The 18,207-nt window shown below is 45.9% G+C and overlaps 1 protein-coding gene and 1 pseudogene across 1 annotated transcript in view; both read right to left on the reverse strand.

The window, feature by feature from the left end:
* The window catches only part of ALS2CL (ALS2 C-terminal like), a 703,387-nt gene that overhangs the window by 232,316 nt on the left and 452,864 nt on the right, over positions 1-18,207 (reverse strand). The gene's annotated exons all lie outside the window — the stretch shown is intronic.
* LOC136586565 (myosin-9 pseudogene) lies at positions 2,828-4,006 on the reverse strand (annotated as a pseudogene).

The following is an 18,207-nucleotide window of genomic DNA, read 5'->3' on the forward strand; positions in this document are numbered from 1 at the left end:
AACGGCACCAAGTTTATTTCTACCCCAAGAGGTGAGGAAAAGAAAAATAATCAAGAATATCATTAAATTTGCAGCTCCCGGAGTGCGACGCAACTGACAGGAAAGGCAGAAAGAGACGATTAGAAAAATGTAATGACCCAAAACGCCGAAAAAAAGAATAAAAACACGAGTAAAATATAGAGAAAATCATAAACTAGTGCTGGGATTTGCCTATAATGATTCTTTATACCTTGGAAGTAGTAAAATAACTTCAGATCCAAAATACTAACTTTTTGCATGAAATACTTTACATTTAGATTTATTTTTATACTAATCTTTTTTATTGTTCCTATTTGTTACAGTTTGCGGTTTAGACGATATTTAGAGTAAGGACTTACTTTTGGGGGTACTACTTCTCAGCTAAAGGCCAGGACGACAACATTCTTGATGATTGTCAGATAGAAAGCCATTCAATTACGGTAATTCCCTCCTGTAGACCCCCAGCCCCTTACCCACCACTTTTTAGCATTCTTGTTTTTAATCCATACTCTGCATCATCCTTCTCTGTATCGTCTTATCCTCCACCACACATGAGCAGTTCTCAATACAGGGCTGGCTGTAGTGTGGACACAGACAACAGAGGACCCCTGTTCAAAAACAGCATAGGGGGTTCCTAATCTAGCTAGCTATCTACATATACACACAGAGGTTCGCACACCAAATGGAGCTATATATATATATATATATATATATATATATATATATATATATATATATATATATATACATACATAGTTGTGGTCGGACTGTTGTCTATGTCACAATTTCAGACAAACACAATCTAACTGCTTGTTGTACCATTCAAGTCTTTTATTGAGCACATTAAGTGGTTGGTTATACATATATCGCTGCCTAGCACTTGCATTCTTCAATCACTCACTTTCCTCTATAGGTTGCAGAGGTTACTCCTCTAAGAGTTTATATATATATATATATATATATATATATATATATATATATATATATATATATATATATATATATATATATATATATATATATATATATATATATTGGCAAGCCGGGGTCTTCATAGAATGGTAGGGTTAGAATGGACCCCCAGGGTCATCTGGTCCAACCCCCTGCTAGGATTCACTAAATCATCTTAGGTCGCTGACCTCTCTGTCAGGAGATGGGCACCTCACGTGTCGAAAACACTCCAGACACTTAGATTTCTTTTGCATCTGGCACCTGCTAGTTTTATTCCACGTGACCACAGCAAATGTATGTGCACAGTATAGAACACAAAGTTCACATTCTCTAGGATTCCCGCACTTGTAGTACTACATGCATTTCTTTCACTATTTCTCCTCTCTTTCTCTGGAGGCATATTTTTGCCAACAACCCCATGGGCATTAGCTAAACTCCCTATAACAGCCTGTTCACACCCTGCCTTCATTTAGGGAACATTTCTATACATTCCCATGACCACCGCCATCTTGACTGCGCAGTCCAATATGAAACAAGTCCACCAACTTGCCTCGCAGACGTCCTCTGCCTAAACCTTCTTTGCCCCAAAGGCAACCACAATTTCCGGCCTCCTGGCCATATAAATGCTGTCTCCAACCTTTTGTCACTCCATGGCAACTGCCACTTCGGTCTCCTAACCATTTACCTGCATCCAGCAGCAATGCTAATAGCAGACATCCACTTTACATGCCGCTTGCACTCTGAAGATTTGTGCGGCATTCCAGTTGCCCATATCCTCCCCCATATATGGCAAGCCAAGGTCACCCGAATCTTGAATCGCCTAACTCTCTATCAGGAAATGGCACCACATGTGTCGAAAACACTCCAGACACTTGGATTTCTTTTGGTGCCTGACAGGTTTTTTTCCACATCACAACAGCAAATGTATGTCTACAGCTTACAGCACAAAGTTCATATTCCGCACCCCACTTGACATGAGAGTCAAGGGTTGTTGTCCCTGTCCGACTCAAGGCCTTCACTACAGGGTATGAGTCAAGGTTAGTCATCCCTGTCTGACTCGGGGTTTCTACTGGTCCACCCTGGATTTGAGGATAGCAGACCTTTCAACTCAACTAAGCTATAAATTCTCCCTGAGTATGGTAGGAACTGACACTTTTTTCCTTAGCTTCTTCCACACCCACGGGTGTTAACCTTCTTTTAGGTTCCAGGATGCCTATCTGTAGCCCTCTGCAGACCATCCCGTATATTGCACTCCTACATACCCCCTTCCCCCCCATAAAGGCCGTAGGCTGCATCACAACTTTTACTTCTCCGGGGTCAAAACTCCAGGCTCAGCTGTCTCTCTTTTCTACTAAGACTTTCCTAGCTGCCTTCGTAACCTTTTTTTTTTCAGTCTGTTCTTTAACTGGCCTTTTCTGTTTAACTGGCATCTCTTCAGGTCCTTGTGTGGAGTCTCCCTCTACCAACTCAGTTTTGCTACTCTCTGCAACTTCTTTTACAGGACTTTCTTCACCTGCCTGATCTTCTGCCTTCTCTTTGGTCTTTTGTACTTCAGTGGGTTGCTCAGCTATCAATTTCTCAATCGCTTTACTCTTGTTTAGAGAGGCGATTTCTTCGCTAAACACCTTCACAGCTTTTACAATCTGTTCACCTGTAATACCCAGGTCACCTTCTAAGCACAGTTTGGCATATTTCACTGCTTGTATCTCATTTTCATAATTCTTCAACAAGATCTTTTTTCCTTTTACTTGCTATCTGAACATAGTCTTAGACCTCTCTAGTCTCTGAACCTTCCACCATCAACATGACTATTTGATTCCCAGAGTTTCATCTTTGCGCTTAACTTCTTTGCAAACTTTTAAAACACTGCCTTTTCCTCTGGCACCACTTTCAGGGTGCATGTCAGGGTTAGCACTTTGGTCTGTTTATCATGAGCCCTTTCTTCAGCATGCTCACATTCAATGGCATATCTCTCAGACTTGATTTTCTCTTCAGTAAGCTCCTGTTCACACATCTTCTGTTTCTGCTCCCAGTTGGACACCATCTGATGTTGGTGACCAAGTTCCACAGTAATATCTTTTAATTCCTGCTGATGACATTTTTTAAACTTCCCAAGTTTATCATAATCAGCCACTTTTTCTTCATTCTGCTGAGTTGTAGCTTCTAATTCTCTTTGAATTTCTCTCTTTTGCTCTTCAACAGAATCCAAGCATGCAGTGTTCTTCTCCATTTTCTTGTCCTTATCTGACAGCTAAGCCTGGAGTGTTGAAATCTGCTTTGACAGGTTTCTCTTTGTTTCTGCATCTTCCTCTAACTGCTTGAGGAACACATTTCTCTCATCTTCTATTCTCTTCAGGCATGCACTAAGGCCAAGGCTCTGGCACAACTCTTCTTGCACCAGCTTCTGAGAATCTTCCCTCTGAGCTTCCAGCTCCACCTGCAGTCTGTTAATCTTCTCAGGCAGCTCTGCCTGTACTCTGTCACCTTCAGTGACTTTTACTTGTAGCTGTTGAAGCTGCATCTCTACTGTGTTTCTCTTGCATTCACATTCACGCATGTCTTGCAGTAGGACCTTCACCTCATGGGTCAGCTCAACACACTCACTTTCGTTTAGCTCCTTCCAAGGTTCCTTTCACCTGTTCAGCTTGCTCTAACCATATAGGCAGTTCTCCATAACTAGAGCATGATTCTGTTTAAACGACTGGATCTGAGCTTCATATTCTTCAGCTTTCTCATCCACGCTCATCTGGAGTTGGGCCATCACTTTCTCATAAAGTGTTTCCTGCTCTGCCCTGAAATCCAGTGTGTCCTTCAAGATCTCTGCTTGCTTCTCTGTCTGGCTGCAAGCAGATTTCTCCATTTCCAGCTTTTCCTTAAGCTGACTTATCTGGGACTCCAATTCACAATTTTTCTTTGCTAACTGCATTTTCAACTCTGCAACTTGATTCTGCAAACCTGTAGATTTATTGCATGCATCTGTAGAAGCTCTTTCTAACTTGCAACACGTCATCTCTAACTGTTGGGTTCTTACTGACATTTTCTTACAGCCATGTTCATACTGCACAGATTACGCCTCCAGACATACTCTGCGATCAGCTTAATCTCTGGCTACATTTCTGAGGTCTTATATCTCCTCATGAGCTTTTGAAAAATATCCTGCATACTTCTTTTACTCACCTCTCAATTCTATCAAGCCTTGTTTACACTGAATAGTTTTCTCCTCCAGCAACAACCTGTGATCAGCTTCAGCTTATCTTCTAAGGTGCTCATTCTCCTTTAGGACAGTAGCACTTTCTGTTTTCACCTGAGTGGCTTTTTGGAGAGCATCCTCTCTTTCTCTCTGGAGTATTTCTGTCTCCTCCTCTTGCCCTACCATAGCATTCAGGACCGCATGCATTGTGGCATGTTTCTCCTGAACTCTGAGCTTTGTGATATGGGTGGGTATGGGAGCTCTAGTACTCTGTTGTACCACCTCTAGCTTGGATATAAGATGTGATATGGCTGGGCATGAAGGCTCTAGTACCCTGTTGTACCCCTTTTAGCTTGGATACAAGATGTGATACAGATGGACATGGAGGCTCTAGTACCCTGTTGTACCGCTTCTAGCTTGGATACAAGATGTAATACAGGTGGGCATGAAGGCTTTAGTACCCTGTTGTACCGCCTCTAGCTTGGATACAAGATGTGATATGGGTGGGCATGGAGGCTCTAGCATCCTGTTTGTCCGCCTCTACCTTGAATACAAGATGTGATACAGGAGGGCATGGAGGCATACATGTTCCATATGGTATCCTGCTGTATATCGCTCCACAGTTGCTGTAACTGAGCCTCTAGATCATGCAAACTGGTAGGCTGTCAAAGTTGGTGTCCCAGATGGTCCCATACATGTTCTATTGGCAATAAATCTGGCGACTGTGTAGGCCACAGAAGTGTGGCGATGTTGGAGGCGTTCCTGTGGCATCTTTGCTGTGTGTGGCCGAGCATTATGCTGCTGGAAAATGCCTCTTGGAAGCCGCCATGAGAGACAACACATGTGACCTGGAGGATGTCCTGAGCTATCATACCCCTACTAGGAGTGACCGACTGTCATATGTGATGAACCCCCAGACCATGCCACCAGCAGTGGGGGCAGTTTTCCACTCCATAACAAAGGTAGGATTGAGGTGCTCACCTCTAAGTCTCCAGACATGTACACAGCCATCGTCAGCACCCAAACTAAACCTGGATTTATCAGTGAAGACAACCCAGTTCCATCCATAGCAGTCCAGTTTTGGTGTTCACAACACAACTACAAACGGAGGCGACAGTGGGTGGGTGTCAAAGGCAGTACACATAATGGGCGTTGTGAGACCAAATGTCCTTCAGCCAAGCACCTGGAAATGGTTCTGACAGTGGGTCTGTAACCATGGTGCAACCTGTCTCTGGATGGCGGGTAACGAAACAGCTGGAGCTGCTTGTGCTTGTCGGCTGATCAGATGATCATCTCTACTGGTGGTCTGTTGAGGGCGTTCTGAGCCCAGTTGCCTTCTGTGCATGCCCTCACGCATCCACTAGTCTCAACAACTCCTAACAGCTTGTTCAGAACAGCCCAGGTGGCAGGCAATTTGTTGATATGACCATCCAGGTTCTTGTATTTCAAAAATGCGCCCCTCTCAAACTCTGTTAATTGAACAAAATCTCTTTGATTGCATTGTAGAAGCGTCTAGTGGTCAACAAGCTGTACACAAGCAGACAAAGAGGTCACTACACACAAGTAGCCTCTGAGAGGTTAACAATCGGTAGTTGTATGTGTTGTTCCCTTTAATGATCAGCACTGTTCTTCCTTTTGTTTGCCAGGCCTGCTACTAGCAGCTTCTTCATATACCACTCTTACTTTGTTTAGCGAGTAGCGGTGGATCATGTCTGGGCCAAAGTTATATCCATTTCTTCATTTTCTTGATCCACTGTTGGGCGTGTGCTACTGGAATGGTAACTTGTTGCTGTTCTGGGAGATTGCTGTGCTTGGTTCTCAAGTCCTGAAGCCACTTTTGCACTGGCGTTATGGGTCTACTCTTTTTTCCATAAATTCCTCCAGTATTGTTCAGTCTCTCCTCTTGGTGGTTCCATTGTCACTATGCTGCTGCATTGCAGTTGGGAATATATCTTGGGTGGCTCTTTGGAAAACAGGGCATTTATCTTTCTGATCTCTGCTTCTCTAGTGTATCTCCTTAGTGTGGCAGCCTGTGAACATTTGTTTGGCAATCTCTAGGGCTTCGGCTAGAGTCTTTTCCATAATTTCCTTATTCTTCTGTAGTTCCACCAGTTGAGTTCTCTATGGGTTGCCTTGATCTTAGCCTCCAATCTCATGATCGTTCTTCTTGATCGTGTATCATATACCAGGTCATTGGTTTGAATTATGGGGGTAATATGTATTGCTGTGATGGCTCTGTTGGCATCTTCTAGCATATTTTCTGCTGAGTCTTGGTAGTCAGTCTCTGGAGTGGACTGCAATGGTGGAGTTGACAGTGGAGTTCCAGATTCCAGAGTTCGCTGTACATTCAGTAGTTGTTTTATAATGGGTATTGTGTGTAGTACCAAATTTCCCTGAGGAGCCTTTGCAGCCTATAAGTCTCCTTACGCCTACCTAGCAATCTCCAGGAGGAGAAACAGTACTCCACCTAGTCTGCTTCCTGATCAATGTACTAAATGGTTTCTTCCATCAGACCCTACAGCATTACTAGCACCTCAGATATAGCATCTATTTGGTAGCTTAGATAACTTTATAGTGTTGTTTTTGTGGGGGTTTTAAATTCATAAATTGTAGATCCCTACTCCACCGGCTGCTCATCTCAGCCATCAGCCCTGCTTAGGGCTTGAAAATGGTCAGTGACCTGGAGAATGCTGGTGACCTCAAGCTCAAATTTAATGCCATGTGTAGAAAATACAGTAATGCAAAATGAAATAACGGAACCAGACATTCAGGAGTTACTGGCAGTAAAACAGGAGAATTCGTCTAGAATTAGATGTACTTTAAAGTTAATCTCTGCCCATAAACAGCGTTTTCTAAATCTAAATAAATTCTAATTTGTGGGGTGATTTATTTTTTAATATCATGCCCCCGAGCTCTGTTTTTCTGCTACAGAACTGCAAATCCCCTGCTTCGATTTAAACTTGCATGATGACATTCTGTCCACCTGCAGCCAACAGTAGGGGAAGCTCAGGAGATTGTTGTATACTGTACCTACATAGAACTCAATAATGACACAGTATACATTAATCTCTTGAGCTCCCCTTAGTGGTGGCTGAATGAAGAAAGACTGTTATCCTATAACTCTTCTGTATGTTTATGCAGGAGATTTGGAGCTCATTAATAAACATTATTAAAGTAAAGCAAAAGTTGCAAAGTGACATCAGCATATTCTCATTTCTGATTGATTTTGTATCTCGTTAAGTACACAAATGTAGCAACATTTCGACTTATAACAAGTCTTTATGAAAGTTCTGCTCTGTTTATTTCAGAAACAGCTCCCCTCCTGTCCATGGATTTGTCTGGTATAGCAACTCATACCTTAGCCCTTTTATATTATTACTTCCCTAGTGATTTGCTTACCACATTTAGTCCCATGCACTACACTGGGTCATTCAATGATCTGCTGCCTTTAATAAACCTCCACTGATCTCAATAAGTCAGGACTGCGTCTGTCTGAGGTTATTATCTTGTGAGTACTACCACATGAGCCCCCGTGAGACCGCCCTGGCAGAACACGCTGCTGATGTGAGGAGGACGCTGTTTGTCCGGTGACTCAGTGTTGAGTTAAGCAATCAGGTCGCTGTGGCTGCTTCTATACAACGTGACCGCAGCTCCGCAGTGAAATGTTTTCCCTGAAAACCAACCAAGAGCTGCATGTTTTTCAAACTACAGAGAAGGAGTCAGTGTGTATCCTGGAGTCACCAGAAGCAACTGGACGGGTAAACCACAGTATTCTGTAGACCACAGATACAACAAGCAGCTGCTTCTTCTATTTCTTTTTTTAATGTTTTTCACATTACAAAATGATCCTCTATATTACGTAACTAATCTAAAACTGATCAGAATGATGGAAATAAAGTAGACATAAATAAGAATTATTACAGCGTACCTCCTTTGATCCATTTCTAATCCTCTAAGGATCTGCATCTCGGTGTGTAAATCCAAAAGTCTAATCTGGAATTAAACATTGAGCGCTCTGTGCCGATCATTATCTTCATTCATTTGCAGGTGGCATAATCTATTCATTTCAGCATGTGGCAGAGTGGGCGGAAGCTTAAAGGGGATCTGTCAGTTGGAACATGCAGTCTAAACTGCATCTTTTCTCCTTAGGGAGAGCACCTAGACGGTGAATGAGGAGACTCAAAAGGCAATTAATGCTCCTCTGGGTAATATGCAAATAAGGGAGATGGAATAATACCTCCACAGTGCCACCCATTGGAAGGCAGCATTCCTTCCAGCCAAAGTTAGACTCTTTATACAAGCCTTGTAACAATGACTGGGAACATGGAGACTGGCTTTGCTTTTAATTCCCAGTCATTGTTACAGTCACTATAACTTGTGAACTGCAGGCAGTTATTACTCTCATGCTTCAGGCACCGCAATGTTTTTTGAAATGTAACTATTACATAAAGATGAAAAAACCCTCAATCTTCCTCTTTGAAAGGAAATTTCGACATTTTATTATCATTTGACTTGTTTAGTCCAATAGCTTTTAAATTATGTTGATTAATTATAATTGTTGAATATATCTTTCTAGAGCTTGGAGCTCTGTTCTCATGACCATTGATTTACATGATAATATTTTACTGCCTGCAGCCACCATTAGGGGGAGCTCAGGAGCTTACTGCATACAATATATACAAAGGATTCGATAATAACTATACAGTACTGTATAAGTATACAGTAATCTCCTGAGCTCCTCCTGGTGGTGGCTGCAGGCAGCAGAATGTTATCATGTAACTCCAAGGCTATACAGGGGCTCTGTATCACAGGAAATCAATCTCCGATTTCTATAAAGATATATTATAGAATTAGTCAGCACAGAAATTTGGACCTAAGGGTGCATTCCCATGAATGTATATCGGCTCGGTTTTCACGCCGAGCCGATATACGTTGTCCTCGTGTGCAGGGGAGGGGGATGGAAGAGCCAGGAGCAGGAACTGAGCTCCCGCCCCCTCTCTGCCTCCTCTCCGCCCCTCTGCACTATTTGCAATGGGGAGAGGCGGGCCAGGGGCGGGGCTAATTCGCGGAATTTAGCCCCGCCTCGCCTCTCCCCATTGCAAATAGTGCAGAGTGGCGGAGAGGAGGCAGAGAGGGGGCGGGAGCTCAGTTCCTGCTCCTGGCTCTTCCATCCTCCCCCCCTGCACACGAGGACAACGTATATTGGCTCTGCGGGAAAACCGAGCCGATATACGGTCGTCTGAATGCAGCCTAAGAATGATAATAGTGTTAAAAAGGAAATACTTACTTTAGGTTTCTTCTGTTTAGATCTGCTTCAATTTACAACTCTGTTTTTCTTCCTTTGCAGCAAATAGTTTAATATATTTAAAAGAAAAGCATGGGCGAGTCCAAGTGATCATGTGATTACGGCTCTGAAGTGGCTTCACTCTCCTGGAATGTTTTTATAGCCTTTTTATTTAATTGGCCACTTAAAGCCAAGCGTATGTCACATGACTTGTGTAATCTGCTCATCTAAGAGGTTTCTGAGATAAAGGGTAAGTGCTCTCCATGGCAGAGAAGGGGCTCAGGTCTTCGGAGCTCATTCAGCTTGTCATTGTGGGGTGGAGAGGTGCCATTGTAAAGCTACAGCAAAAGAAAAACAGCGAGTCATTAACTCTGAGTGACTGCTGCTTGGGTTACAAATGTGCTAAAATCACATGGGTTGGAACACATAGAATTATCAGCAGAGCATTTAGGGGAATCATGCAATTCAATTATTGTATCTTGATCTTTCTAGTTACCGACATTTGCAGAACAGGAGATGCCGTATAAAAGGTCTATTGTAAAATATCACATTGGAGATGGTTATAGAAGATCAGAATACAAGGGATTTGTTATATCTTCCAACTTTACGGGACAGGAAAGAAAGCCGAACAAGGCAGTGCACTATACCTGCTACTGCAAAGTTCCGCCCCCCAACCACTCCCTACTTCTGGACCACCCCTGATCATGGGGACATCAATATATGGATAGCAAGGAAAAGGTGACAGCTGGTGTAAAAAACAGGTGAAAATGGCCAAACAACAAGTAATGGCTATAAATTCTGGAATGAAGGGCTGGATTGTACAGAATTATGTATAAATGAAAGAATAAAGTTGATTACAGGATAGGGGGCTTGAATGGGAAAGAAGGAGTTAATTCAGGGCTGAAGAGGACTAATAGTAGGTGTGTGGAGAGAGAAGGGTAAATGAAGATGAGCTGAAGTGGATAGGAAGGGGTTAAACCAGGCCTGGAGACACCTGAGAGAGTTAGGCCTTAGTCACACGGGCGTTTTTTCACGCGATTTGCGCATCGCATGACGGATGCGCATGCGCAAATCGCGTGACCGGCGCCGAAAAATCGGCCCAAAAATCGCCTGAAAATCTGCTCCTAGCCGCGTTTCATTAGAAACGGGCCGGAGCTGTCCAGCGCATTGCATTCAATGGAGACGGCAATACAGCGGCTCCATTGAATGCAAGCGCTGCGGGCGAGTGTGGGATGAATTGTCGGGAAGGGGTTAAATATATAACCCCTTTCCTGCAATGCATCCTGAAAAGTGAAAAAATAAAAAAAATGTATGTACTTACCTGCTCCCGGCAGCTGGAGATCCCGGCGGCCGGCCTGCAGTGGGTGTGAAGGGGGTGTGACTCAGGCTTGCCCCTGATTGGCTCAGCGCTGAGCCAATCAGAAGCAAGTCTCAGTCACACCCATTCATGAATTCATGAATGGGTGTGACTGAGATCAGCCTCTGATTGGCTCAGGCTGAGCCAATCAGGGGCAAGCCTGAGTCACACCCCCTTCACACCCACTGCAGGCCGGCCGCCGGGATCTCCAGCTGCCGGGAGCAGGTAAATACATACATTTTTTTTATTTTTTCACTTTTCAGGATGCATTGCAGGAAAGGGGTTATATATTTAACCCCTTCCCGACAATTAACCCCGCGCACGCCGGCAGCCCATTGCTTTCAATGGAGCGGCTGTATTGCCGCTCCATTGAATTCAATGGGCAAACATCGTTCTTCTCTGCCACAGCTGTTCCAGCTGTGGCAGAGAAGAATGATTTATCTTCTATTTGTTCTCATTGGGGTCGGCGCTGCTGCCGCCGGCCCCATTGAGCGCATATAGAGAAGAGAACAGGAATCGCAGATCGCAGATAGGTGCGATCTGCGATTTCTGTTCTCTAATTTATCGGACGAGCGCATAAAAAGCGCTCATGTGTCCGATACCATTGCAAAGCAATGGTTTTAAAAAATCGCCGGACGCATGCGCATGCGCAAATCGCGGCAATAAACGCCCGTGTGACTAAGCCCTTAGTGTGTGAAGAGGGAGTAAAGAAGGAATGGAAGTCGTAGTGGATGGGAAAGGGTTAAACCAGAGCTCAAGAAACAAAGGGAGAAGAGGGATCTGGTAGGAGTGTAAGTAATAGAACTGGGGGTGTTGGGGGCAACTAACAATGTGGAAAACCGATCCTGGATGGTGAGGCAGCAATTGAAAATCGGGACTGTCCCGCCGGATCCGGGACGGTTGGGGCGTATGGGATTTCCTATCACAGCATTTTAAAAGCACTTTTTAAGAAATATCATAAAACAAAATCCTAATTCAAATTTCTGTTTCATCTGTTTATCTAATCTATCTATTTTGAATGCAGCAAATATGCAAACATGCCGATATTTAGAACAAAAAATCTGGAATATATAAATCCTGCACCCAGGAACCACTGGAAATGTGCCCAAAAGACTCCCCGAAAATCACCCACTTTGCAGTGGTGTTTCCATAAACTCCTCCCTTTGTACTCCGGTCCGTGGGATTGTCCCTCCAAAATCAGGACTCTTGCAAGTATGTAAATACAATACAAATATGCAGGGTATAAAGACACACATATACAGAGGTAGCAAATGGTGATGAGTGATTAGTGGAATTAAAGGGGTTGTCCCGCGAAAGCAAGTGGGGTTCAGCACTTCTGTATGGCCATATTAATGCACTTTGTAATATACATCGTGCATTAAATATGAGCCATACAGAAGTTATTCACTTACCTGTTCCGTTGCTAGCGTCCCCGTCACCATGGTACCGTCTAATTTCAGCGTCTAATCGCCCGATTAGACGCGGTTGCGCAGTCCGGTCTTCTCCCTGGTGAATGGAGCCGCTCGTGCCGGAGAGCTGGTCCTCGTAGCTCCGCCCCGTCACGTGTGCCGATTCCAGCCAATCAGGAGGCTGGAATCGGCAATGGACCGCACAGAGCCCACAGTGCACCATGGGAGAAGACCCGCGGTGCATCGTGGGTGAAGATCCCGGCGGCCATCTTGCTAAGGTAAGAAAGAAGTCGCCGCAGAGCGGGGATTCGGGTAAGTACTAAACTGTTTGTTTTTTTTAACCCATCCCTTGTGTTTGTCTCGCGCCGAACGGGGGGCCTATTGAAAAAAAAAAACCCGTTTCGGCGCGGGACAACCCCTTTAATTATTTTGTGTTGGGATCAGGTCAATTTTGTAGTCCGTCACAGTGGAAGGTTAGTGTCATGGTGGCAAATTTCCTGCTCCCACCCGGCTATGGGATATAGCTCTAGGAGAAAGGCAAGCCTGTTCCCCCAGGAGAAAGAGAGGAAGGAACCTGGGTCGCTTTCCAGAGCAAACTGTGTGACTATGTGAATACACTATTAGAAAGGTCCAAGCTACAGGAAAGACAGAGGCCCTACAGAGGGAGCTAGCACAGAACTGGGTAAAGCTGCCTGGAGATCATCCACAGAGGACACAGGAACAAGTGACTAATTGTGAGTGAGGTCGACCTCCATCCGGGTAGTGGTGTGCACACTCATAGTGACTGAATCCGTGTAACAGGCATGGTGTATTAGACATGCGGCAGCAAATAACATTTAAAGGGATATCGCTCGCAGGTCAAATGGGGTATATTAGCGCAAGCCCTATGAGAAAGGATGCTGAGTACAGTAAATCATACTGGTAAATGAGGATTGTTAACTTCACTGGAAGGCTGTATATTGTAACCCGTGAAGCATACAGTTTACTGTTATAGTACAAACCCTTTCAATATATCGTTAATACCGTGTTTCTAACAGCGTTGTTCTTCTACAGCTGAAGTGACTGTTCTTTATAGAACCGAGTCACCGCAGAGCGACAGGCAGGTTGTTCTTTACCGCTATTCCTTATTTACTCTCCAACTGGTTTTCATTACATTTCTGTGCTCCGTAATAAATTCTGTATATTTTTTGGTATTCCATTGGCTCCATCGTTTCCTGAAACCTACATTGTGTATCACACCTCGCGTGGCCGATCGAAAGAGCGGAAGAGCTCTTAGAAAGGGAGGAAGGGCAGTCCGAAAATTTAGCGAGTTTTGGCTCTTAGAAAGGGAGGAAGAGTTCCCAGATTGAGGTACCTCTTAGAAAGGGAGGAAAAGCTCCACACCTCTCGCCACATCCTTCAGCAATCAAATAAAGCGGTTTAGTGTGGTGGAGTCCCTGCTGTATGACATAGCAGTTCCGTATGTTGATGCGGCTCCTTTAAATTAGGTTCCTCTTTTCTTAGGCCTCCTGCTCACAGGCGAGTCGGACCCCGCACGTGGGATTCCTGCAGCGGAGTTTGACACGGTGTCCAGCCGGTGATCCCTGTGTACCTGTCTGGCGTCTTCTGCGAGCGCTGCAGATGTGTCGGCCAGCACTCCATTGCGCATGTGCAGTAGCCGCCGGTGCTTGGGGGTGACACATATCCCACGATACTACTGCAGTGCTCACTGCAGAAGTGCTGCGGCATAGATGGCTTCCATTGACTTCAATGGAAGCCTGTTGTGCGTAGCCCGCATGATTTCTTCTTCGCGAGCGGAAAATCACAATCGCTTTCCGCTCGTGGAGATGAAATGGCGTTTTGCCATTAAATACTATGGGGCGGTATTTGCTGTCGAGTCCAGAGGCGGATGCCTGCCGCGGACTCCGCAATGCAAATACGCCCGGGTGCAGGAGGCCTTAGCAGTGTCACACTCATCCTTGCTTTTTTCAACAAGGAGGGGTGCAGAATAAACAAATTAAACATAGTACCCCAAACATAGAGGATAAGGGCATGATGGCCAACAAGGAGTTAAATGAAGTGCAATAGCAAGTCAGTTCTGGGTTAGGAAGGGTATCATTTTTGTTAGGGTGAGCACTTAGAAAGCCATCTATGCTCCTCTGAGAAATATGCAAATAGGAAGATGTTACAATGCCTCTATAGCACCACCTACTGGAAGGCAGCCTTCCTGAAAGTCAATGTCAGCCTGTTTAACAAGACTTGCAACCAGAGGCGTAACTTGAAGCTCCTGGGCCCCAATGCAAAACCTGTAACAGGGCCCCCAACTATAATGCTCAATTCATAGTACTGGGCTTCCTATATGGAGAAGAGAGGCCCTATGGCCCCCCTAAGGCTCCTGGGCCCGGGTGCAACCACATCATCCACATCCCCTGCATACCCTATAGTTACGCCAATGTTTGTAACAATGACTGGGAATTATAAGCCAAAGCCAGAAGGACAAGAAAACCATGCACAGACAGACTGCCTCGGGGTGATTGGCTCTCATCAGTGTGCAGTAGGTTTCTGGCTTAGCTAGCAAGAGGCCTATAGATGTGGTTCAGGAATAGTATAGTTTCTCCCTATGGAGAGCACCTAAAAGGTGTGAGGAGACTTATAAGGTCATCCCTGCCCCTCTGGGAAATATGAAAATGGGAAGATGGAACAATGCTTCTACAGCGCCACCTATTGGAAGGTAGCATTCCTGCAATTCAAAGTCTGACATTGACTTTCAGGAATGCTGCCTTGCAATAGGTGGCACTGTAGAAGCATTGTTCCATCTTCCTATTTGCAAGTCAGTTTTTGCACAGTTCCAGCACAGAGGTGCCAACTTACATCCCCTTTGATTTGCAGGCATCGACATCATAGCATTGGTGCCACTCCAAGAGCAGGTTGGTTACAGTTTCTGCCATAGGCACCACTGGCAATGCTGCTGATAGAGGAGACCTCCGCCTTTAGGAAGCTGGTGGTAGATCTACTCCAGATGAAGGAGTGGGTTTAACCGCAGAGGTTGGCAAGGCGGGCAAGCCTTGCGATAGCAGTGGTGGCAGCAGTGGTAATTGTGGCTGTCGGGCTGGGTGGATATATACCAAGGACTATAGGTATTCAGGAACATCCACGGCTTCAGCCCATTCCTCCGTCATGATGATCCATGGTGGTGTAGACATCACAGGTGGCGAGCAGTGGCTTCTGCCAGAGCAGTGGGTGCAGGGTTTGGTCAGTACTCCTGCAATCCCTCCAAAACCACATAAAACCAGTTGGGCTTCTGTGGAGGATTTCCGGGCAGGAGTCCTTCCTCAGCCATGATGCAGAAACCAGCAGCCGGTTCACTCTCTGCAAAGTCCTCCTCATAATGGCGCACTTTTGCTCAGTTGCGGGTGCTAAACAACAAAGCACATGCCCCTAGGTGGGACAGCTTTTCCAGCATACAGTACAAGGGGCTGATGCCTCCCCATTCTTGACTTCAGTGATGGCACAGTAAAAATTTGCAAACGCACGAGTGCCATCTTGTGACTCTGTGGCACAGTTAGAATTAACAATACGGTCTCTGAGCGCCATTCTTCAGAGCTCCGAAGTCACCCGCATATCCTGGAAGACACCTGGGTTTAGGGACCCCTTTCCTAATCACTAGAGATGGGCTAGCACCAAAATGCTCGGGTGCTCGTTACTCGGGACGAAAATTTCGCGATGCTCGAGGGTTCGTTTTGAATAACGAACCCCATTGAAGTCAATGGGCGACCCAAGAATTTTTGTATATCGCCGATGCTCGCTAAGGTTTCCATTTGTGAAAATCTGGGCAATTCAAGAAAGTGATGGGAACGACACAGCAACGGATAGGGCAGGCGAGGGGCTACATGTTGGGCTGCATCTCAAGTTCCCAGGTCCCACTATTAAGCCACAATAGCGGCAAGAGTGGGCCCCCCCCCCCTCCCAACAACTTTTACTTCTGAAAAGCCCTCATTAGCAATGCATACCTTAGCTAAGCACCACACTACCTCCAACAAAGCACAATCACTGCCTGCATGACACTCCGCTGCCACTTCTCCTGGGTTACATGCTGCCCAAACACCCCCCCCCCCCCGCACGACCCAGTGTCCACAGCACACACCAAAGAGTCCCTGCGCAGCCTTCAGCTGCCCTCATGCCACACCACCCTCATGTCTATTTATAAGTGCATCTGCCATGAGGAGGAACCGCAGGCACACACTGCAGAGGGTTGGCACGGCTAGGCAGCGACCCTCTTTAAAAGGGGTGGGGCGATAGCCCACAATGCTGTACAGAAGCAATGAGAAATCCAATCCTGTGCCACCTCCATCAGGAGCTGCACACGTGGGCATAGCAATGGGGAACCTATGTGCCACACACTATTCATTCTGTCAAGGTGTCTGCATGCCCCAGTCAGACCGCGGTTTTTTATAAATAGTCACAGGCAGGTACAACTCCGCAATGGGAATTCCGTGTGCACCCACAGCATGGGTGGCTCCCTGGAACCCACCGGCGGTACATAAATATATCCCATTGCATTGCCCATCACAGCTGAGGTAATGTCGTGCTTAATGCAGGTGGGCTTCGGCCCACACTGCATGCCCCAGTCTGACTGGGGTTCTTTAGAAGTGGACACATGCAGTTACAATTCCGTGTGGACCCACAGCATGGGTGGGTGCCAGGAACATAAATATATCCCATTGCAGTGCCCAACACAGCTGATGTAACGTGAGCTGTAATGCAGGTGGGCTAAAAATTAATTTGATTACACTGTAGGCGAGGGCCCCCCAAAATTGGTGTACCAACAGTACTAATGTACCTCAGAAAAATTGCCCATGCCCAACCAAGAGGGCAGGTGAAACCCATTAATCGCTTTGGTTAATGTGGCTTAATTGGTAACTAGGCCTGGAGGCAGCCCAGTTAAAATAAAAATTGGCTCAGGCACAAGTTTCAACGCTTTAATGAGCATTGAAACGTATAAAAATTGTTTATATGACTGAGCCTTGTGGGCCTAAGAAAAATTGCCCATTCGGCGTGATTATGTGTGGTTTCAGGAGGAGGAGCAGGAGGAGGAGGATGAATATTATACACAGATTGATGAAGCTAAAAGGTCCACGTTTTTGATGGTGATAGAGAACAATGCTTCCATCCGCGGGTGCAGCCTACGTATTGTTTAGGTATCGCTGCTGTCCGCTGGTGGAGAAGAGGAGTCTGGGGAAATCCAGGCTTTGTTCATCTTGATGAGTGTAAGCCTGTCGGCACTGTCGGTTGACAGGCGGGTACACTTATCCGTGATGATTCCCCGAGCCGCACTAAACACCCTCTCTGACAAGACGCTAGCCGCAGGACAAGCAAGCACCTCCAGGGCATACAGCGCGAGTTCAGGCCACGTGTCCAGCTTTGACACCCAGTAGTTGTAGGGGGCAGAGGCGTCACGGAGGACGGTCGTGCGATTGGCTACGTACTCCCTCACCATCCTTTTACAGTGCTCCCGCCGACTCAGCCTTGACTGGGGAGCGGTGACACAGTCTTGCTGGGGAGCCATAAAGCTGTCAAGGGCCTTAGAGAGTGTTCCCCTGCCTGTGCTGTACATGCTGCCTGATCTCCGCGCCTCCCCTGCTACCTGGCCCTCGGAACTGCGCCTTCGGCCACTAGCGCTGTCGGATGGGAATTTTACTATCAGTTTGTCCGCCAAGGTCCTGTGGTATAGCATCACTCTCGAACCCCTTTCCTCTTCGGGTATGAGAGTGGAAAGGTTCTCCTTATACCGTGGGTCGAGCAGTGTGTACACCCAGTAATCCGTAGTGGCCAGAATGCGTGTAACGCGAGGGTCACGAGAAAGGCATCATAACATGAAGTCAGCCATGTGTGCCAGGGTACCTGTACGCAACACATGGCTGTCCTCACTAGGAAGATCACTTTCAGGATCCTCCTCCTCCTCCTCCTCCTCAGGCCATACACGCTGAAAGGATGACAGGCAAGCAGCATGTGTACCCTC

Source organism: Eleutherodactylus coqui, chromosome 12 (genome assembly GCF_035609145.1).
Source record: "Eleutherodactylus coqui strain aEleCoq1 chromosome 12, aEleCoq1.hap1, whole genome shotgun sequence".
Taxonomy (NCBI): domain Eukaryota; kingdom Metazoa; phylum Chordata; class Amphibia; order Anura; family Eleutherodactylidae; genus Eleutherodactylus; species Eleutherodactylus coqui.